Source organism: Odontesthes bonariensis, chromosome 8, assembly GCF_027942865.1.
Source record: "Odontesthes bonariensis isolate fOdoBon6 chromosome 8, fOdoBon6.hap1, whole genome shotgun sequence".
In the NCBI taxonomy this organism is placed as follows: Eukaryota; Metazoa; Chordata; class Actinopteri; order Atheriniformes; family Atherinopsidae; genus Odontesthes; species Odontesthes bonariensis.
In genome coordinates, this window is record NC_134513.1 from 25821293 (window position 1) to 25844942 (window position 23650).

Sequence of the window (23650 nt, forward strand, 5' to 3'; positions counted from 1 at the left end):
TGTCCGTCATCTTGACTGACACCCCACTGCAGCCACTCCCAATGACTCAACCCGTGACGTAGCTCAGAGCGTACCTGACTCCCGCCCTCTGGAGCATGAATGGGCGGCCATAACGCCGCCCATTCATCCAAAGTCCCACCCAGCGATTAATGATTGGCTCTGACTATTTTCTAATCGGACGAAACACATATGACTCCCAGGCTCCTCAGATGGTTGTGTGAGGAAAGGGAACGCCCCCGCGTGTAGTTGGTGAACGCAGCCAGATGACGTGAGTCAGGTTAGATGTATATGGCCAGATTAAAATATTCATAAAAACAAAAATTCTAATTGTTTTCTGCAAACTCCATCTGATTCTTGTTCTACATGTCCCCAGCTACCTCTGTGGTGATTTTCAAGTTATTTCACTGCATCATTTTGTGATTATTTGATGCTGAAATCATCGGTGACATCCCCTCATCTCTTTATATCACTCTTCTTCTTTCCTTTTGCATAATGTTGTTTAATTTCACAATTTTTGCCTTTTACTTGCTTGATGTCCTTGTATGTGAGTGTGTGTGTGTGTGTGTGACCATATTCCTTATTGGACATCCAGCCCTACCTGCGCCAGCCCAAATAAACTGCTCATCTCTACCTTGTCTGCACCTCTCATCAGTGCACTACAGCCAAACAGGGAAGAGACAGAACCAAACTGAAATTATCACCACAACACCTCACAGTGAGCAGTTTAAAAAATACACCCTATCATAGTGGCCACTTGCATGGAAGATTTTGTTGAGAATTTTAATAAAATGCCTTCTCAGATTCCCAAAGAAACTTAATATTGATAAATCTGATGTAGCAATCAGATTTAACATATTTAAAACTCAACATATTTAAAAATGATTTAACAGAACTATATATGATGCCGTTACACAACTCAAACTATAATTTATTTTCCATCCTAATGCCTACACTGAACTGTCAACTTCGATATAGATTTCTGAGTTTACGGGGTGCACTTGAATGCACCATAAAACCGCGCACACGCTTTACCGTACGACGCGATGTAAACGGGGACTCGATTTTCAAGTGTAGCTAGCGCGCCGTGCCTCTCCGAAGCGCAGATGGCGTGACCGCAGTGAAACATCCTGGGTTGGGACAAACTTAAGTGTAGGCCCTATTCGTATTTCAAAATCCGCATTTTAGTACAAGACACGATTTCGGTTATTGCACAGCCCTTGACACACCAACAAATCTCAGACAAACCTCGACCAAGCAAGAGCGCATCAGGAGACGTAGCCTGGCTACAAACAGCCCTTGCCCTGACAAAGTTTTCAAACATTGTCAGGCTATGAAACGACGGGCAAGAGTGAACGAGCAGCAACCCCTCTGTGAAATAAGTTTTCATTCATTGTCTCTCGCCTGATATGCATCATAAACACTGACGAATCTTCACCTGCAACACCAGCGACGTCTTTCATTACACTGTAACAGACTACAAGCGCAGTGTGTGGGAGCGGATTCAACATAGTTGCTATTCAGCAATGGGGGCTGATCGCAAGCGCATTCATACAAGGAGAGTGAAAGCAGAGCGGATCAAATAGTCTTTGGTTAGGAGAATGCCATGATATAAAATTATAGTTTTTAGGTTCTGCACCAAAAGTGGCGTTTGCACTTTCTCTACTTTTTTAAAGTGGTGGGGACAAATCTGCTCATCAGACAAAGTGCCGGGGACGCGTCCCCACCGTCCCCGGCGGAAATGACGCGCCTGGACATGGCAACGTGTGAAATTGCCATTTAGATAGAGTTGAATGTAACGAATGGGTTATAAACGTGACGTTTTGGGGTAGCCTGTAACTTTCGTTTAGACTGATTTAACTTGACACTCGCCAGATGAATGGGCTCCGCCTTGTTCCCCGAACATTCTCAGAAAGTTCAGCGGACATACACGCGATAAATAAAAGTACCCTTAACATGATTCCCTTGGTCAAGTGAAAAATGGTTGATGAAATGTGCAGTTTATGAGCTCTAAATGAATAAAATAGCGTGAGTTTTATTGTGGTAGGATTTTGAAAGCCATAACTCCACTCAGTCCATATCCATATTCAGTCAAAGTGGTAAATAATCCTTTTGGTTTATCCGCAATAAATGAGAGACTGGGAAAGTAGAGGTGGGTGTGGGTGGGTTGCTACGGGGGGGGGGGCCCATTCAGAGAATTTTGTCCCGGGCCCAGCCAAACCTGTCAGCGGCCCTGTGGGGATGCATTACTGTTTATACTCACATAGCCTTTCTTGGAATCAGGGTCCTTCAATTTAGGGAACAGTGTTGTAATCCCAAGTGCGTAGAGGATTCGCACATTCACCGGAGGGACCCTCCTGAAAAAAGAGAAAGGTCATTCCTCCAAAAACTGCAAATTTTATTTATGTGCACTTGGGTTATTACAGTTAACTAAAACTAGCAGGGAAAAAAATAATTTAAGAAACAGAAACTTAAAATAAAAATTATATTATTTCCAAAAATGAGAGCTAAATAAAAACTACAATAATAATACAAAAACTAAAATTAAAGTGAATGTCAGATAACATCAGCTTAGTTTTAGTTAGAGATGTTAAAGTTCAATTCAATTCAATTCAAAAATACTTTATTTATCCCAGAGGGAAATTAAATGTTGATGTAGCTCAATTAAATCAAAGAGTTATTATAGATGCTGATGGCTGTGGGCAGGAAAGATTTCCTGTAGCGGTCCGTTTTGCATCCAAACTGAAGAAGCCTTTGACTGAAGAGACTCTGTTTTCTGATAACAGTCTCATGGAGAGGATGTTCAGGGTTGTCCATAATTCTCTTGATTTTATGCAAAATCCTTCTTTGCATTATTGTCTCCAGAGGTTCCACAGTCGTCCCCAGAACAGAACCAGCCTTCTTTATCAGGTTGTTGAGTCTTTTTAGGTCCCTGGTTCTGATGCTGCTGCCCCAACAGATGACGCAAGAGGAAATGACGCTCTCAACAACAGACTTGTAGAAGATCTGCAACATCTTGTTGCAAACCTTGAAGGACCTTAGCTTCCTCAAGAAGTACAGTCTGCTCTGTCCTTTCTTGTAGATTGCTTCACTGTTGTGTCTCCAGTCCAGTCTGTTGTCCACATGAACACCAAGGTATTTATATTCCTCAACCACCTCCACTTCTTCTCCCATGATGGAAACAGGGTTTGATCTGACCTTGTTTCTCCTGAAATCTACAATCATCTCCTTTGTTTTGTTAACATTCAAGATGAGATGATTGTTCCCACACCATGCCACAAAGCGGTCCACCAGCTCTCTGTACTCAGCTTCTTGTCCATCTCTGACACACCCGACAACTGCAGAGTCATCTGAATATTTCTGTAGATGACAGGAGTCTGACTTGTACTGGAAGTCTGAAGTGTACAGAGTGAAAAGGAATGATGAGAGTACAGTCCCCTGTGGTGCTCCTGTGCTGCTGATCACCTGGTTAGACACACAATTCTTCAGTCTGACAAACTGTGGTCTGTTTGTCAGGTAGTCATTAATCCAGGTGATTGTTGAGGCCTCCACCTGAGTCTTCTGGAGTTTCAGACGAAGCAGATCAGGCTGGATTGTGTTAAATGCACTGGAGAAATCAAAGAACATGATCCTCACAGTGCTGCCTGCTTTGTCCAGATGACAGTGGGTTTGTTGAAGCAGGTGTATGAGAGCGTCTTCAACTCCAACTCCATGGCGATAAGCAAACTGCAGGGGGTCCTGATATGTGCTGGTTTGCTTACACAGGTGGGTCAGCAGGAGTCTCTCCAGGACCTTCATGATGTGGGATGTCAGGGCAACAGGTCTGTAGTCATTGATATCTGAAGGGTGAGTTTTCTTTGGTACCGGAACCAGACAGGATGTCTTCCACAACAGTGGTACCTTCTCTTGGGTCAAGCTAAGGTTGAAAAGGTGTTGCAGAATCCCACAGAGCTGCTCTGCACAGGCCTTCAGGACTCGGGGGCTGACACCATCTGGACCTGCAGCCTTGTTCCGGTTCAGTCTCTCCAACTGCCTCTTCACCTGACTTCTAGAAACAGAAAAGTGGGAGGGGGAGGCAAAGGGGACAGCAGCATCTCCTGATTGGGTTGATGACAAACTAGTGGAAGCAGAAGAATCCATGACTGAGGTGGAGGTGGAGATGTTACAGGAAAGCTGTGGGTCAGAGGAGGGTGGGATGTCTCTTTGGCTGGGAACAGGAGGAGGGGAGGATGGTGAGCTTGTTCCTGAACTGAACCTGTTGAAGAATGTGTTCAGCTCATTTGCTCTGTCCAGCCTTCCATCCATCCGATCCTCCCTCTGCTTGAGGCCTGTGATCTTCTTCATTCCTGACCACACATCTCTGATATTGTTCCTCTGCAGTTTACTCTCAAGCTTCTTTCTATACACCTCCTTGCTCTCTCTGATCTTGACTTTGAGCTGCTTCTGTATACTCCTCAGTAACTCCCTGTCTCGCTCCCTAAAGGCTCTTTTTTTCTTGTTCAATAGTTCCTTTAGCTCACTGGTGATCCAGGGTTTGTTATTAGGGAAGCATCTCACTTTTCTGGTGGGGATGGTGTTGTCCACACAGAAGTTTATATAGTCAGTCACACACTCAGTCATGGCGTTAATGTCCTCTCCATGTGGCTTACAAAGAGAAATCCAATCGGTTGCATCAAAACAACCCTGTAAGGCTTCTTCAGCATCATGTGACCACTTTCTAACAGTCCTTTTTGTGACAGGTAGTCTCTGGACAAGGGGTTTATATGCTGAACAGAGAAAAACAAGGTTGTGATCTGATTTTCCCAGGGGAGGTCTTGATTTGGAAATGTATGAATCCTTGACATTTGTGTAAAACAAATCCAATGTCTTGTTTTCTCTGGTAGAGCAGCTGACAAACTGTTGAAAAGTTGGCAGTGTAGCAGAGAGTGAGGCATGATTAAAATCACCAGATATTGCCACAAAAGAATTGGGGTGTTGTGTCTGTATCTGAGCAACAACGGAACTGATGACATCACATGCAGTGTCGGCAACAGCTAAGGGTGGAATGTAAACAGCCACCAAAACAACACTGGTGAACTCTCTTGGCAAATAATATGGACGAAAACTTACTGCCAATAGTTCAATGTCAGGACTGCAGATACGACTCTTCACAGTAACATGTCCTGGGTGACACCATCTGTTGTTGACAAGCACTGCCAATCCACCCCCTTTCCTTTTCCTGCTACTCTTTAAATCTCGATCTGCTCGTACAGTCAGGAAGCCCGGCAGAGAGACGCTGGAGTCGGGTATATGATCCTGTAGCCATGTCTCAGTAAAACACATAATGCTACATTCCCGATATTCTTGCTGAGTCCTTATCAAGGCTAAAAGTTCATCCAACTTGTTAGCTAACGATCTTACATTTCCCATGATGCAGGATGGCAGAGATGGTTTGAACTTCTTCTTTCTTTCTCTCCTCTTTGCTCCTGCTCTGCATCCACGACGTCTCCTTTTCAATTCCAGTGGGATTTCTGGCTTCAGTTGTCGAATTATTTCTGCTTTTCCAATGTTAATCAGCTGCTCCCTGTTGTAAACCACCTTGTTGCTATGGTGATGCATCATGACAATAGAGTAAAATATACAAAAGTATTGGGAAAAATGAATCCAGCTGCACAGCATCCAAGGCAGGAAGGAACAGTTGTCCAAAAAATGCAATTTCTTCCAAGAAATAACAGGAATGAAATTTAGAAAAAAGAAAAATCTCAATGTGAGGTACAGAGCTACTCCAACATGCTGCCACCCTCAGCAGCGCATTCTAGAACGAATATAGCACTGATAACATGGAGGTGCGTCGCTTACTTAAAAAAATCCGGGTTACTGTAATTTTGAATTTTTGTCGTAAAGTGGGTGTTACTGACGTCCTCGTCGTGCTACTACCACAGACAGCCCACAGACCTGCTGCCTATTTATTCATTCGGCTAAAATTCAAAATTAGTAACCCTGATTTTTTTAAGTAAGCGACGCACCTCCACGTTATCAGTGCTAGTGTACAGTAATTAATAAATTATAAACAGCATAGTTTGTGCCTGTATAAACTTGCCCATAGGAAACCGTTTCATGGCCGAATATCTCAAGAGAGCAGCCAGACGCCTCGCGAATATCTTCGGAACAGCTCCAAATTACCAACAACAAGCAGGGGTGAGTAGAACATCATGTTATAATGTGAAATCAAGGGCCCAATGTCAAAAAACCGGTCTTATCCTTTAAGTTAACCTGCTGAGTCTTGGAAATAACTCTAAAATAATTTTAACTCCTCGGCAGGAATATGTCTGCAGCTCTCTCATCCAGAGGATCTACAATCATGCATGTGTTTGTAACATAGCAGAGGGTGTATTCTTACTAAAGTCAAGCATATTGCCTTTTGTGCACTCTGAGATGTTTAAAGCTCAGATTAATATCAGAGCTGAGATTTAGAAACACGTGGAACATTCTGTATTTCCTCTTTTGTCTGTTGAGGAGCTGCTAAATATCAATGGTTCAGTATTTGTAGCACATGCGCGTGCACGTAAACACATTCACTTATAATATCGTGCCCTCATAAATTCACAAACACTTACACACGCGTGCACAGACACACACAAACACACTCACAACGGCCTACAACCACCACACGTGGGCAAACTCGTGTGTTGGTGTGTGTTCCTGCAGATCTTTCAGTCAAACCTGCAGCTGATTGGTAAGATAAGAAAGCTGGGAAAGCCTTGGCAAAATAAAAGAACGTTCATTTCTAAATTTTACTAAGTGGACTCAGGAAAAAAGTTTTAGTGTATTTCTAAAATATACCCTGTATGTCACAGCCTGTGGGTTTTTGCTTCCATTTGTCATACTTGGTCATTTTGATTTCAGGAATCTGGGTTAGTTCAGTTTGGCTCATGCTGGATCTCTGTTTCGTGTCCTTTTGTCTTCTTCCATTTACTCAGTTATACTCTTGTTTTCTGCTCAGCCTGTAAAACTGGCTTAAGTTAGCCAAAGACCACCACCTGTCCTGTGTTAATCATCAGCCTCCTCAATATGAATGCTCTCAGTTTCCTTTTTTCATAGCCAGAGCCTCATTGTTGTTGTTCCCTTCTTGTGAGTTTGTTGTCAGTTTTGTGTTCCAGCTCTGCTCGATGTCAAGTTTTGTCTGAAGTTTTCATTTTTGGTGATTTCCTGTTTTGCATTAAAAGTACGCATTTGTCATACTGTCCCGTGATTTAGTACAACAAATAGATCTTTCGAGAGTATAAATCCTGTTATTATGTACTGTAAGAGTACCTCTGGTGTGAGAGCAGTAAACTTTAAGGTAACTACTAGTTATGTTTAGGTTTTATTTTGTACTGTAGCTATACATACTGTGAGCTACACCACAGCTGACTGCTTATACCTCATTATATAGTCATATACTGTATACATAGACAGCTTTGGTATTGCCCTTGAGTATAATCCAGGGTTTTATACCTGAAGCTATGCCATAAATCCACTATCAGTGGACTACACATACGAATTCACAGACCGACTTGGAATTATTAGGAAGTTTATTTCTAAGAGTTCTGTGTTGAAGCAGTGCTGCACACTTAGAAGACGGTACATTGGGTTTAATTCATTTTCATTTTCAATTCATTTTTATTTATATCGCGCCAAATACAACAAATGTCATCTCAAGGCACTTAGATAATAAAGTCCAATTCAAGCCAATTGGAATTCAATTAATTGTAATCATAATTATTCATAAAATAATCCAATTTGTTTATACAGAGCCAATTCAAAAACAATTTCCTAGCTAAGGAAACCAACAGATTGCACTGAAAACTTTTGTTTTTCGGTCCAATCTCCCGTCCTGAGCGTGCCTGAGGCGACTGTGGAGAGAAACGACTCCCTTTTAACAGGAAGAAACCTCTGGCAGAACCAGACTCAGGAAGGGTGGCCATCCGCCTCGACCAGCTGGGGTTTGAGAAGACAGAAGGGGGCGGGGGGGGGGGGGGGGGGGGCACTGTAACACCATTCAAAGGATATCTGTTGGAACAGGGAAACACGAGTTAATGACCACAATAATGTCACATATACATAAAGAGAGTAAAGTGAGGAAAGGTGTGACAGATGAGGCCCCCCAGCAGTCTGGGCCTATAGCAGCTTAACTATGGGATGTTTCAGGATCACCTGAGCCATCCCTAACTATAAGCTTTATCAAAAAGGAAAGTTTTAAGCCTGGTCTTAAAAGGGGAAAGGGTGTCTGCTTCCCGGACATTTACTGGCAGCTTATTCCACAAGAGAGGGGCCTGATAACTGAAGGCTCTGCCTCCCATTCTACTTTTAGAAACTCTGGGAACCTCAAGTAAACCTGCAGTTTGGGAACGAAGTGCTCTGTTAGGAAAATATCTTATAATGAGATCTTTAAGATATGATGGAGCTCGGTCATTAAGAGCTTTATATGTAAGGAGAAGAATCTTAAATTCTATTCTGAATTTAACAGGGAGCCAATGAAGAGAAGCTAAAACTGGAGAAATATGATCTCTCCTGTTAGTTCTCATCAGAACTCTGGCTGCAGCATTTTGGATCAGCTGAAGGCTTTTCAGAGAATATGTGGGACAGCCCAATAATAAAGAATTACAGTAGTCCAATCTTGAAGTAACAAATGCATGGACTAGTTTTTCTGCATCACTCTGAGACAAGATGTTCCTGATTTTAACAATATTACGAAGATGAAAGAAGGCAGTCCTAGAAACCTGTTTTATATGCGAGTCAAATGATAAGTTCTGGTCAAAAATAACTCCAAGGTTCCTCACTGTAGAACTAGAAGCCAAGGAAATACCATCTAGAGTAACTATATAGCTAGACAATTTCTCCCTGAAGCGCTCAGGTCCAAAGATAAGGACTTCAGTTTTGTCTGAATTTAGAAGCAGACAGTTCTGAGTCATCCAGGTCTTTATGTCTTTAAGATATGCTTGTAGTCTGACCAACCTATTGGGTTCATCTGGTTTTATAGATATCTCCTTGAACAGTCTGGTTGGGATTGGGTCTAAAACACAAGTTGATGGTTTAGAAGAGACTATTGCTGTTGTTAGTTCAGAGAGATCAACTGGGCAGAAGCCGTCTAAATATAAATCAGGTTCTAAAGATACTTCTAAAGCTGCTGTACTTGATGATACATCACTGATAATAGTGGGAAGGACTCCATCAATCTTCTCCCTGATAGAAACAATTTTATTGATAAAGAAGCTCATGAAATCATCACTGCTGAGAGTTAAAGGAATAACTGGCTCAGCAGAGCTCGGACTCTTAGTCAGACTGGCTACAGTGCTGAAAAGAAACCTGGGATTGTTCTTATTCTCTTCTATCAATGATGAATAATAAGCAGTTCTAGCTTTACGAAGGGCTTTCTTATACGTTATTAAACTATCTTTCCAGACTAACTGAGACTCTTCTAAATTAGAGGAACGCCACTGTCTCTCCAGCTTTCTTGCAGTCTGCTTTAAAGCACGCAGCTGTGAATTATACCAAGGAGCCAACCTCTTCTGAGTGATTACCTTCCTTTTCAGAGGGGCAACATTGCCCAGTGCTGTACGCATTGAAACTATAGTGCTGTCAACAAGAGAGTCAAGTGTTGCTGGAGTAAAATTTAGGTAGTCGTCCTCTGTCATATCTGCACATGGCAGTGAAGAAAAGGATGATGGAATTAACTCTTTAAATCTGGTTACAACATCCTCTGATAGACACCTTCTATATGTAAATTTCTTCTCAGAAACTGTATAGTCAAGTAATGTAAACTCAAAGGTTATCAGAAAATGGTCAGATAAGACAGGGTTATGAGGGAACACTGTTAACTGTTCACTCTCAATGCCATAAGTCAGCACAAGATCAAGGGTGTGATTAAGGCAGTGAGTCGGTCTGTGTACACTCTGAGAAAATCCAATAGAGTCTAATATAGAATTAAAGTTCATATTTAGGCTGTCATTTTCAACATCTACATGATTATTAAAGTCACCCACTACAATGACTTTATCTGTACTCAGCACTAACTGGGATAAAAACTCTGAGAATTCAGACAGAAACTCAGAATAAGGGCCAGGTGGACGATACACAACAACAAACACAAGAGGTTTCTGGGATTTCCACTTTGCGTGGGAAAAACTGAGAATCAGAGATTCAAAAGAGCTCAAACTAATCTTGGGTCTGGGACTGATTAGTAAGGCCTATTTCAGACCAGGGCGGCAAAGCGTGGCAGAACGGAAGCGATTTTCACCGGCGGAGGTGAAAATACATGGAAACAGATCTGTCCTTGCACACCGACGCGGCGGTAGTCGGGCGGTAGCGGCGCGGAGACGCCTCCGTCCCGCGCTGCTTTTGGAAAATAGAACTCGAGCGGACTTTGGACGGCAGCGGCCGGCGGTGGCCGGCGGTGTCCCGTTGAAATGAATGGGGAATGCAGACAGGGCTGGAGCAGAACTACCGCGGCCGCGGACTGTCCGGTGTGAAAAGCCAAGTTGAACACACCGCCTGATAACCGGCGTAAGACTGCCGTCGTTTCGCTGCCGCCACGCCACGCTCTGGTCTGAAATCGGCCTAACCCTGATCTGAAGATAGCTGCCACTCCTCCTCCTCTGCCTGTGGTTCCAGGAACGTGAACATTTAAACAGTCAGAGGGAGTTGCTTCAGTAATGCTAACATGATCCTCCTGCTGCAGCCAGGTTTCTGTAAGACAAAATATATCAATATGATGATCACAAATCAACTCATTCACTAACAGAGACTTCGAAAGGAGAGATCTGATATTCAGCAAACCACATTTAATAGTTTGATGTTTTTGTTCAGTTAAAGTTTTTGTTTTAATATTTATTTTCCCAAGAGGATTTGCTCCTTTTGTGTTAATTGATTGGGTGGGTAGCAGCAGGTGGGAAGCTGCAGAGAAGTGTGTAAGACTACAACTCTGCATCCTGCTCTGAGCCCTGGGTTGTCATGTTTTAGGGTGGCAAATAAATTTGTCCATATTTCTAGAAATGAGAGCTGCTCCTTCCAAAGTGGGATGGATGCCGTCTCTCCTCATCAGACCAGGTTTTCTCCAGAAAGATTGCCAATTATCTATGTAGCCCACGTTGTTTGCTGGACACCATCTAGACAACCAGTGATTGTAGGACGACATGCGGCTAAACATGTCATCACTGGTCAGATTTTTTACTCTGAGCTGGATTTTATCCAACATATTAGAAATGTAACAAATAGAATGAAATAGAAATGTAAGACAGGATTTTATCATCTTAAAAATATTGCCAGAGTTCACCCATTTCTCTCTCTTGCCAGCACGGAGGTGCTGATGCATGCTTTTATTTCTAGTAGAATAGATTATTGCAATGCCCTGCTCTCTGGTCTTCCCAAAAAAAGTATTTCTTACCGACAATTACTACAGAATCAGCTACACCTGCTGATGAAGACCAGAGGGCGGGAACACACGACACCAGGTTTATATATAAAAAAAAAAAAAAAAAAAAAAAAAGCTGCATTGGCTCCCCGTCCGTTTGACGATTGATTTTAAGGTTCTTTCAGTAGTTTATAAATGTCTTAATGGTCTTATTTTTCTGATCTGCTTTTAAATTATTGGCCCTCGCAGACCCTGAAGTCCTCTGGTACCGGCCTTTTAGTTGTTCCTAAAGTTGGAACAAAAACTTATGGTGAGACGTCGTTCCATTATTATGGACCTGCCAGAGAACCTCAGGGCTGCAGATTTTAAAAAGAGGCTCAATACCTACCTTTAGTTTAGCTTTCAGCTGTATTTTATTTAATTTATTAATTTGGGTTTAGTTTACTTTCATCCATTATTTTAAACAGGGCAGGGCGAGTCAACTTGTTATTATCGCATTAACTCATTCATTAGACACCGAGAGGTGGAGGTGTCGATCACATTGTACCTCAAATAAAATTATATCCAAGACTTGTGGAAAGAAGTAGAATGATTTAAAAGTGAATAAAGCTGTAAGCAGCAGGAGGAAGCAGAGACGTCTGCACTCTTCAGAAGCAAGAAGTAAAAACCATTGCAGGCGCCTACATCTTCATCACCATTTAAGGACTTCTGGCATAATATTTTACTTTCAGATGACTCCACGAGCCAAACTAAAAATACAGAGACAGCTGTACACAGTTTTAGCTTCAACAGTCACTGCTCCTCCCCATGTGGAGAAAAGGCATTGCAGCTCACTTCCTTGATTAAGGACATTACTACTTTGTTATGGCTGGGGGTGGTGTTACTTGGCTGAAAACTGGATAGGACCCTGCTGGCAACTGGCTGTACAGAGCCATCATTTTGAGGTGCTGCATCTATAAGAATATGCAGCTCCAAATAGTTCCCTCCAAATTAAATCCATTTCCAAACATGAAGATATTTCTCCCTGGTTCCCTTCCTTAGGCCTTCGACAGCCACCCTTCCATCGAGACGAATAAATAAATTATTTGGAGCCAAAGAATTGGTTTCAGCAGCACACATTGTACAATACCACCGTTTTATTTAAAAAGAGGTTCAGGCTGGCAAGTTAGACAGCTTCATGACAGCCGCCTCAGACGACAGCTTCTGTAGGATTGGCGACCGCCACTGCTGCGGCAGCTTCTTCCGTCGGATTGGCGACCGCCACTGCTGCGGCAGCTTCTTCCGTCGGATTGGCGACCGCCACTGCTGCGGCAGCTTCTTCCGTCGGATTGGCGACCGCCACTGCTGCGGCAGCTTCTTCCGTCGGATTGGCGACCGCCACTGCTGCGGCAGCTTCTTCCGTCGGATTGGCGACCGCCACTGCTGCGGCAGCTTCTTCCGTCGGATTGGCGACCGCCACTGCTGCGGCAGCTTCTTCCGTCGGATTGGCGACCGCCACCGCTGCGGCAGCTTCTTCCGTCGGATTGGCGACCGCCACCGCTGCGGCAGCTTCTTCCGTCGGATTGGCGGCCGCAACCGCTGCGGCAGGTTCCGTCAGATTGGCGGCCGCAACCGCTGCGGCAGGTTCCGTCGGATTGGCGGCCGCAACCGCTGCGGCAGGTTCTGTCGGATTGGCGGCCGCAACCGCTGCGGCAGGTTCTGTCGGATTGGCGGCCGCAACCGCTGCGGCAGGTTCTGTCGGATTGGCGGCCGCAACCGCTGCGGCAGGTTCTGTCGGATTGGCGGCCGCAACCGCTGTGGCAGGTTCTGTCGGATTGGCGGCCGCAATCGCCACTGCTGCGGCAGCTTCCTCCGTCGGATTGGCGGCGACAGCCAGAGAAACATTCACTTCTCTTTTAGCCTTCAGATTTACTTGTGAGATGTCAGCTTGCTTATATTTCATGTCGCCAATGGATGCAGCAGCTTTAACTTCTTTGCTTTCCATTAAGACTGCAAAGAAGTTCAAAAATGGATTAAGAAATATAGACAAGTTAGCCATAAACAGAAAATGCAAATACTTCAGACCTGCCCCAATAGATGGCCCTAAACTCAGTTTAGTTACTTTTCTTGCAGTGTGACAAAGCTTTAAAGGGCTTTGCCATATCCTGACACGTACTATACAACTATGCAGAAGTCAAGTAAACAGCTGCAGATTGAAACGGGTCACTGTTCAAACAGAAGTCTTCTGAAAACCATTTTCCAGTCGATGCTCAAACGCAGTTTATAAAGTTTCACCACCCAAGGAAGACTCAAACTCATTTTGCATACCTTCTTTTGAGTTCTTCCCCAACATGGAATCCATTGGCTGGACAAGTTCAAGGGGTTTCCTTGAAGACAAGTCTATGACACAAAAGGCATTGAGTTACTATGAAATCCTACAGCTTTAAAACATTACAGCTGTCCTTACCGCTTTGCTTTTTCTGAACCTCATTGGCAGCTCCATGATTCATCCCAACTATTGGCCAACATGATCCTATGGAGAGAGCATATTTTGCACAAATGCTGATCGTGAGAAAGAACAACAGACACAATCCAGTTTTAGGACTTAACACCAAAAAGAGCAGACAAAATGCAAAACCTTTGGCCAGCCAAGCCGTCAGCACAGAAATCAGCAGCACTCCAACAGCTCCCATTGTTCCAGTCAGCAAACAACATCCCAACCCACCTGTGAGGTTTAAATCAGCTCCTCGTGGAGGTGACACAGCTGTTGCTCATCAGGTATAATTAGATTTAGAAGATTCAGGGCTCATTCAGATAATAGTGAATTAAAAATACCAAAAGTGGATTTAAATAGTAGTATTGAGGATTTTAATCTTTATATATATAATGCTATTGTAGAAGTGGCTAGTCAAACTATAAGGATAAAAGGTGGGAAAAAGGAAAGGAAGTTGGTACCATGGTGGACATTAGAATGTACTGCAGCTATGGAAGAAACAAAATAAAGCCTTTAAAGTATTAAAAAGAAATCATAGCCCTCAGAATTTGAATGAATACAAAAAATTGCAAGTGAAGGTAAGAAGAACTGTTAAAAGTGATTAAAAGAATGAAAGGAATTAAAAGAGTGAATGGATGTCCAATATTAAATAATGGAGAAACAACAGCAGTGAAAAATAAAGATAAGGCAGAGATGTTGAGAAAAGTGTTTGTTAGAATTCATAGTTCTGAAAATATCAGCGTAGTAGGGCGAGAAAAGACAATTCTGGAAAATAAGGAGTTATTGGAGAAAATGGTCTAATCAAAAGATTTATTGAATATGTCATTTACAATAATGGAATTGAATAGGGCAGTTTAAAAATATAAATTATCAGCTCCAGGAAAGATCAGATTTGTTATGGAATGATAAGTAATTTAAGTGAATTTTCTAAAAATATTTGATTGGAATTGTATAATAGAATTTGGGAGGAGCGAGAATTACCAAAAAGTTGGAAAGAAGCTGTGGTTATACCAATTAGAAAGCCAGGAAAAGATGAATCAAAACCAAAAATAAAAAATGATAGACCAAGAGCTTTAACATCCAATATATGTAAAATAATGGAGAGAATGATAAATGAAAGATTGTTATATTATATAGAAAGTAAAGGACTTATATCAAAGTATCAAAGTGAATTTAGGAGAGGGAGAAGTACAATGGATCCAGTAATATGTCTAGAGAATGAAATAAGAAAGGCTCAAGTAAATAAAGAGAGTGTTGTAGCAGTATTTTTTTATATTGAAAGAGCGTATGATATGATGTGGAGAGAAGGGTTATTAGTTCAAATTAGAAGAATGGGTATAAATGGTTGTATGTTTAAATGGATTAAAAAAAATTTAGAAGGAAGAAAAATACAAGTGAGAATAGAGAAGGAATATTCTGAGAATTTTAACATAGAAAGCACAGTTAGTCCATTATTATTTTCTGTGATATGTTTAAGGCCTCTCACCAGAAGAGCACCTAAAAGATTTCTGAGGAGTGTGGACATAAATCCCGCCACATTTTACCTGGAAAGCAAGCCCTTTATAATTTGACCTAATTTGCCTTCCACATTTGGGTATATACTGAAGAGATTGTAATAACCCCAGCCCTAAATTTGACTTGTCCTAAGTGCAATTGCTTTTGTTTCGCCTAATTTTAAATCAAACAACCTCAAACATCCCTACATGAAACCACATTTAGATAATAATGATTCTATTTTTGTGAAAGGGGGATGAATTCATACCCTCTGTACACATAGCCTAGCTTTACATTAACCTGTTTTATTAATGTTTGCAGATGACTAAGACAGGGAAACCTGATGCTTACTGGAGGGACATCTGTGTAAAATATGCCCAGGGCCAATACCACTTCTCTACTGGCAAACGTCCAGGGGCCAAGAAGTGGAAAAGGGCCCTGGAGAAAATTGATGCTTGTCCCCTGCAGAACCACACAAAGGATCTGTTCGGGGGAAGCCTTCTGTGCTCCTGTGGGTTCCACAAGGTAGGTGAAATGATTTACTAAGTCCTGGTAAGCCACTGCAGCATGTGGATTTATTTATTGAACAATATATATCTGCACAATTCTGGAGAAAACTGTGAGTGTAGGATTCTGAGTTGCATGTAGTACAGCCTTGTCAGCCAAGGAGGAGGAAATAGTCCACCGCTACACAGCTCTCCATGCCATGGACAAGAAGCCTTCAAGGTACAAAATAGTAATTATTTTGTGCACCAGAATTAAACATACATTCCATGGGCTGAATGAAGAATATGGATGACTCTTTCACCATTTAGCTACACCCAGAAGGCTAGGAAGAAAGCGCGGGCATCAGGAGGACCGTGGAGAGCACCGAGGAAGCCGAGTGGCTCTGCTCCTGGACAGCAGGCGGCAGAGAGGTGCTTTCTATCATTTTGGTTCAATGCAAATCATTGACTAAGAGACAGCACATGTTATTAAGTGTAAATTACTTTATTGCAATCCCTACTGACATTGTCACTTGGTTCTTCGTGGCTTTACAACCTTGTTCACGGTCCAGATCATATCACACTTCTCTCCCACAGACTGTACATGACTCACGGCCAAGCAGCCCGGGACCCCGAAGTCCACAGGGTCAGTGAGTGTATCTGCCTCAGACTAGTGATGTGTCGGTCGCGAACGATCCGGCTCTAAGAGCCGGCTCTTTGAAGTGAACGACAGGAACTGGCTCCACAATGGGAGCTGTTTTGGGATCCTATTTGGGAGCCGTTTTTTTTTTTCTTTCAGTATCTCGCTGTCTCGCTTGTGCTCTGCAAGTGCCACAGAGCCGACAGTTTTGTCCCCACGTCGGTTTTTTTGTCCTTGATACCTCGCTGTCTCCCCCCCCCCCCCTCACTCTTCTCAGCTTCTGCCAGTGCTAGACGGAGAGTTTTTTTTCCTCGGTCTCCACTGCCCTCATGGAAGCGTGTGCTCCACACATCTGACTAATCACACGCAGCTTTCAATTAATAAGGTGACGGGGCTGCTTTTATACTTTTTCGTACTGTGGTGGGTATTTGTATTTAACACAGTGAGTTCTTCATCTCTAGTGGTTCAAAACTTGTGTTGTTCACATGTTTTTTATCCTTCATAGTTTTATACTTTAATTTAATAGCACTGAAAGTGATACTTGTATTATGGTGCCTTTTTGTTATGAAGCTGCTTTAATACTTTTTCGTACTGTGGTGAGTATTTGTAATACAGTGAGTTCTCCATTTCTAGGCCTAGTAGTTCAAAACTGGTGTTGTTCACATGGTCTCTTTTATCCTTCATAGTTTTATACTTTAATTTAATAGAACTGTATTTGATATTTGTATTGTGGCACCTTTTTTGTTATGAAGCTGCTTTGATACTTTTTCGTATTGTGGTGAGTGTTTGTATTTATAACTGTTTAATTGATTTTAAGTTATTTTTGTGGAAGTGGTGCTATTTTGTGATAATTTAATTGGTTATAATAAAACTTTTATTTATAAAGCACTGTTATGCAGCATTTTTACTCATCATAAGTGCTTAACAATGTCAATAATGAAACAAAATGTTATAAAATTAGGTTTAAGCTATTAATAATTAATAATGTAAAAATATATATGGGGAGCCGTTTGGGAGCCGAAAGAGCCGGCTCTCCACAGTAAGAAGAGCCATTAGAGCCGCATCTCGAAAAAGAGCCGAAAATCCCATCAGAGGTGTGTAGCAGAGTGGCGCAGCGGAAGCGTGCTGGGCCCATAACCCAGAGGTCAATAGACCAAAATCATCCTCTGCTATGTATACATTTTCAAATCAAACTCGACATCTCTCATTAAAAAACCTGGAAAAGACGATGTAACACTCATAGCATCACAATTGACACTTGACCAACTCTGAAAACCTTTCAACACACTCTTAATTAAAACTCGTTTGGTGTGCTCACGAGTGTTCTCCAAAGTCCACTTTTCTGATATAAGTAAAAAATAAGAATTATTGTTGTCAAAAGACTGAAATCTTTCACTTTTGTTAAATGGATTAGAGGATCGTTTACCCGATCTCTTTAAGTTGTGTTTTTTATTTTGAATAGTCACGTGGATAAGGCACTGGCCTCCTAAAGCTGGGCATACACTGTGCAATTTTTGGCCCGATGTCGACAAGACTTTCACTCGTGCGACTATTTTGGAGATCGGACCAAGTTTTGGCTCAATCGTGCGTCTCGCATCGTGTGGTATACATGGGGTAACAACAAACGATTAAGCCCTCCCGACCACCTCCCGATCGTTCGGATGAAAATCAAACTTGTTTGAAATCCTGGTCGCCGCTCGTGAGGCTCTCGCACAGTTGAAGCAGTTGCACGCGGCGATTGACCTCATCCTGTCACACTACGCAGAGCCAAGCAGAATGTCCAGCAAAGAGGTGTTCTTTTGCTGGGGACAGGCCGAGTGCTCCTGCTCAATCGTTTCCAGTTGTTGCTTGGCTCTTTTGATATAAATTATCAGAGCCTGAATTTGTACTTGTACCTTCAAAGCATCCTCGGGTGACAGGAACTTCATCCTACGAAAGCGGGGGTCAAGGGCAGCAGCAATGATGGCCACATTTTGTCCATTCTCTTTGAAGCAGACTCAGACTCCCACCTTGCTTTCATCTCTTGGTCTGCAGCAATCTGAAGCAGACCCGTATGTGGTTTTCTTGTAGACTTATGGAGACCCTTCAGCAGTGGAGGTAAAACAGATATTGTGACATAGGACTCTCCACTGAGAAAAACAGTGGCCTGTTCGAAAGGCTTGAGGACCTGCTCCAGTTCCTCTAGTAAGATCCACTGATCATTCCTCAAATCCATGTATTGCTTCCCACGCTGTGTAACGTCTGGGTCAGAAAGTGTTGGGACCACCGGCCACCGTTGTTCCAAAAGGCGACTTACCATGTAGCATGAGCTGTTCCATCTTACAGACACATCCTGGAGCAGGGTATGCTCAGCTGTACCCCACTGTTTTTGTTTCTGTTTCAGCTTGCTGCTAGCCGGCTCACTTTTCTTGAAATGCTTCACAAGAGACCATGCAGCCCCGAGTGTCCTGTCGATCATGGGGTTGTTCTTCAAGGCATGATTTACCACCAACTGAAGCGTATGGCCGGCACAACGATGTGATGCTACCGCATGTTTCTCCTCTAGGATGCGAAGAGCTGCAACAACATTTGCTGCGTTATCATGTACAATCGCCAGTACATCATCTCAAAGGGAGAAATCAAATTTATCTGCCACCATCTCAACCCAAGAGGCAATATTTTCAGCAGTGTGGCGCTCCTCAAGTGGCATTGTAGTTAAGCTAAACGAGGTCAGCTCCTAATTTTCATTAATGAAATGACAGGTGACACCTAAATATGCCTCAGTGGCCAGAATGGTCCAAGCATCAGTTGTTAGGGATAGTTTGGAAATGCTTTTTTTCTAGTTCACTTTTCACTTTGTCCATGGTAACCATATACTTCTTCTCCATTAAGTCAGGAAGTGGCGCCTGGATGGAAGGGTGTATCCTGAGTGGAAAGTGTTTATCATTTCACGGAAGCCTTCCCCTTCAACAATCGCAAGGGGCCTCATGTCCTTCACAATCATAGAGACGATCCTGTTTGTGTACACACTAGCCTCCTGGGGTGTGCAAGGTGCCTGGTTCTTTTTATTAAAAAAAAGGTCCGCCACACTGCTTTCCTTACTCCTGTAATGGCAAAAAACATAAAGTACATGAATATTCACAGCAGCAAATCAAAAATATAGCATCGTCCACATCATTGCTGTTATTATGATACATTTAGCTAACAGTAGGCTATACTACAGCCATCTCAGAGGCTCAACTTAAAAAATTATTTATGTAATTTAAATTGTCAACTTGTAATGCGTGTTTACTACTTGGATCTGGTTGCTACTAGATCGTGGAATTTCGACAGTCAACAGGTAGACTAGAACTACATAATGGCAGAGTATAAAATCCACCGTCCGTCGTTAGCAAATAGATAACACAGAAGAAACATGTCAGGACTGGTAGCGCTAACAGCTTTAAACTAGGCAAACATGGGACCTGTTCTAGTCGTAATTAAAAGACGTAAATTTTACGCCGGGAATATAACTGGACAACAACTCAACAGTCTAACGTAGCATTTATTCAGAGAGGATCTTGAAATGAACAGAACTTACAGTGTTTTGCTGCCATCCTGACGAGCTCCAGGGTGCTTTCGTTTTAAGTGTTCGTGCATCGCTGATGTACTGCTGTGGTACGCCAAATTAAATTTGCATAGTCTGCAAACAACCACATTGTTAGCAGCATTAAGGGTGAAAAATTCCCGGACTTTGGAAGACCGTGTGCGTGATTTTTTAGCTATATGCTCTTCAGTGCTCCAACTACTGCTTGCCGCCGCCATCGTTATGAATTCTTCTTCTTCCGTTTTAAACTAAGGCGTCTACACCGATTGGCGACTCTGGTGCATATTTACTGCCACCACTGGACTGGAGTGAGAGTTCATCTAGTAGGTCGTTTGGAACGGGGACTTCAACCAAAAAAAAAAAAAGTAGCGACGTATAAAACGCAAATTATTCCTGTCGACGAATTTATGACGTCGAATAAGTCGAATACGTCGACTATTTGACCCAGCTCTAGTGCCAAAGCATGCTGAGCTGTTTGATGAGAGATATTACAATTGTATTGTAACTGGTAATCTTGCTGTATAGCACCTCCTACTTTTCAGTTCAAGTTTGACATAGATTTAGTCAGCAGTCAAATGTTCACTCAAGTCTCATCACGCAAAAATACAGAACTCTTGCATCTACCGCCATGAGGGGGCAGCTCGAAGCCACGCTCACTGCCAACAAAAGCCAGGCAGAGTGTCTGTGGCGCAATCTTTTAGCGTGTGTGGCTGTTAACTGAAAGGTTGGTGGTTCAAGCCCACCCAGCGACAATTTTTTATACCAAAAAATCCACTGGCCAGCAACCAGTTGTATGTTTGGTAGCAAATCAAAAGATTCACGGGGTAACTTGTCCCACTGAACCCACAAGTTATCCTTTAAGTCATTTGGTTGACATGCTTGCAAAATTCAAAAAGGCTGAGAGACCAAATGAGGGCAGTTGGGAAAAAATTTGACATTAAATCTCTTTCTTTAAAGCTGCAGTCGGCAGGTTTTCAAAATTAAGAGTCTAAAGTCGGAAAATTCGAACTGATACAACTTTCAGGTCCCTCCCCGAACCTCTAACAAGCTCCGAATCGCCCCCCAAACCCCTCCCCCTCTGTGGACGAGGTTGTGCACGTAAGTTCACACCAGTGTGAGCGCACACAAGCTGTGTGATGACTCACGCTCAGCAGCGTGTGCACAAGCTGTGATTGACAGGTAGGATTCCTCCACCCTAACTTGATTGGTTAAAAACAGTCGGGAGCGCTCGGTTTTTGCAAGCATGATTACAGGCTTCAGAGGGAGCTACAGATTTCGTTATTTTTCCTAAACAGACTATTTAATATTCTACTTCCAGAATCCCATGACAGTTCAAGCTAATATGACTAAAAAAAAGTTGCAGACCACAGCTTTAACAAGTCAGAGCAGGAAGTTATTGACTACTTGTTGTGTGCTACTTTACTTGTTACCTACACAGCAGATATCAACCTTATGACAAACATTAATTAATCGAACACATACTCTAATGAAGGGATGAGAGGTGGTAGTGATCGAGGCCACGCCCACAGACAGCTACAGCAAGTCTCTGTGGCGCAATAGGCCAGCGCGTTCGGCTGTTAACCGAAAGGTTGGTGGTTCAAGCCCACCCAGGGACGAGTGTGTGTACCAACAAATCTACAGGTCAGCAACCAGTTGTAGGTTTGGTAGCAAATCGATAGCTGTAATGGGTAACTTGTCCCACTGAATCCACAAGTTATCCTTTAAGTCATTTGGTTGAGAAGAGTTAAGGTGCCAAGGCATTCTGAGCTGTTTGATGAGAGATATTACAATTGTATTGTAACTGGTAATCTTGCTGTATAGCACCTCCTACTTTTTGGTTCAAGTTTGACATAGATCAGCAGCAGTTCACTCGAGTCTCATCACATAAAAATACAGAACGCTTGCATCTACCGCCATGAGGGAGCAGTCAAGCTCGAAGCCACGCCCACTGCCAACAAAAGCCAGGCAGAGTCTCTGTTGAGCAATGGGTTAGCGCGTTCGGCTGTTAACCGAAAGGTTGGTGGTTCAAGCCCACCCAGGGAAGTTCTGACTTATGCGTATTACGTGAGTTAAAGTAAACATTCTGCTGCCAAAACGCTCTCCTTACGCATTATACACGCTCCTTGGCAAAATATTTCTCCAAGGGTGACCTGTTAAGTGCAGTGTAATGCATGACTCAACCTGGAGGCTCCTCTGTCTTTTGTCAAAATTGCACATGCAAAGTGAAAAAACAACCTTTTTGTCATATTGCTATGAAAGTCACACACAAACAAGAAAAAATTCAAAAAGGCTGAGAGACCAAATGAGGGCACTTGGGAAACAATTTGACATTAAATCTCTTTCTTTAACAAGTCAGACCAGGAAGTTATTGACTACTTGTTGTGTGCTACTTTACTTGTTACCTACACAGCAGATATCAACCTTATGAAAAACATAAATAAATCGAACACATACTCTAATGAAGGGATGAGAGGTGGTAATGATCGAGGCCACGCCCACAGACAACTACAGCAAGTCTCTGTGGCGCAATCGGCCAGCGCGTTCGGCTGTTAATCGAAAGGTTGGTGGTTCAAGCCCACCCAGGGACGAGTGTGTATACCAACAAATCCACTGGTCAACAACCAGGGGGGTATTCCTCGAAAGTAGCTAAAGAAAGCCAGGCTATAGCCAGAAATCGTCGCTTGAACTAGCACCCTCTCCCAATTAAGCCTCAAGTTGCTCCACAAAGACATTTCAGCTACATCTCAGCGAGGCTAATCCAAGCGAGCTTACATAGCCTAGCTTAGTGCGAGTGCACGAGGAACGTAAGAAGCCCTAACGAGTGGATGGTGGAAAAATGGAGATGGCAGAAAAGGAGAGCAAGACAACAGCTCTAATTTTTTCGGCAGCTGAATAAATAATGCTGATGGAGCTGTATGAGGATTTTAAAAGTGTCATCACCAGAAATGGTAATACAGCTGCGATCAAAAAAGCGAAGAAACGGCATGACTAACAACTGCAGACAGACTAAACGCCTAAGTTCTGAAAGTTTCAATTGTTAGACATTTATTTTACTGTCCTCATGTATTTATGCTCTCCTCTTTGTGTTATAATGTGTTTACATAAAGCATGTTGAATTGTCTCTGTATGAGATGTACAGCACAAGTATACTGGCCCTGCTCACTTTATTAATAACCCAATAATCGACACGCATCATCATACTTTGTGACTATATTATCGTGAGTGTGTGACCCACATATTAATTTTTTCACTGTTACATCTCAACAGGAGCTATCTTAACAGCCAAAAGCGTACCTGTCAGCAGGTGAAGGTAAAGCACAGGAAAATATTTCAGAGTGGTAAGTAGCCTTTGAAGAAATGTGTTTGTCAAATAAAGAGAGCACCAAACTAGATATGGAAGAAACTGAAAATAAAAAAGATCAAGCTAGAGATTATGAAACTGGAGAGGGATGTTAGTATAAATTCAGATAAAGGAGAATTTCGTGTTGTGAACTGTATTTAATTCTGTTTTCTCTCCACAGCTTGAGAAACATGTAATAATAATTAAACAATTCAACACAACTTGAACTCAAACTTGTCATTATTGTACGATTCATGCAAAGTGTTAGAAATGTGTTTTTTACAT

General features: G+C 42.6%; 2 non-coding genes across 2 annotated transcripts; both read left to right on the forward strand.

The window, feature by feature from the left end:
• The first annotated feature begins 21567 nt into the window (after nucleotides 1-21567).
• trnan-guu (transfer RNA asparagine (anticodon GUU)) lies at nucleotides 21568-21641 on the forward strand. The gene has a single exon. It is a non-coding gene; the product is annotated as a tRNA-Asn (tRNA).
• An 898-nt stretch (nucleotides 21642-22539) lies between these two features.
• trnan-guu (transfer RNA asparagine (anticodon GUU)) lies at nucleotides 22540-22613 on the forward strand. Its single transcript has one exon. It is a non-coding gene; the product is annotated as a tRNA-Asn (tRNA).
• The last annotated feature ends 1037 nt before the right edge of the window (nucleotides 22614-23650 follow it).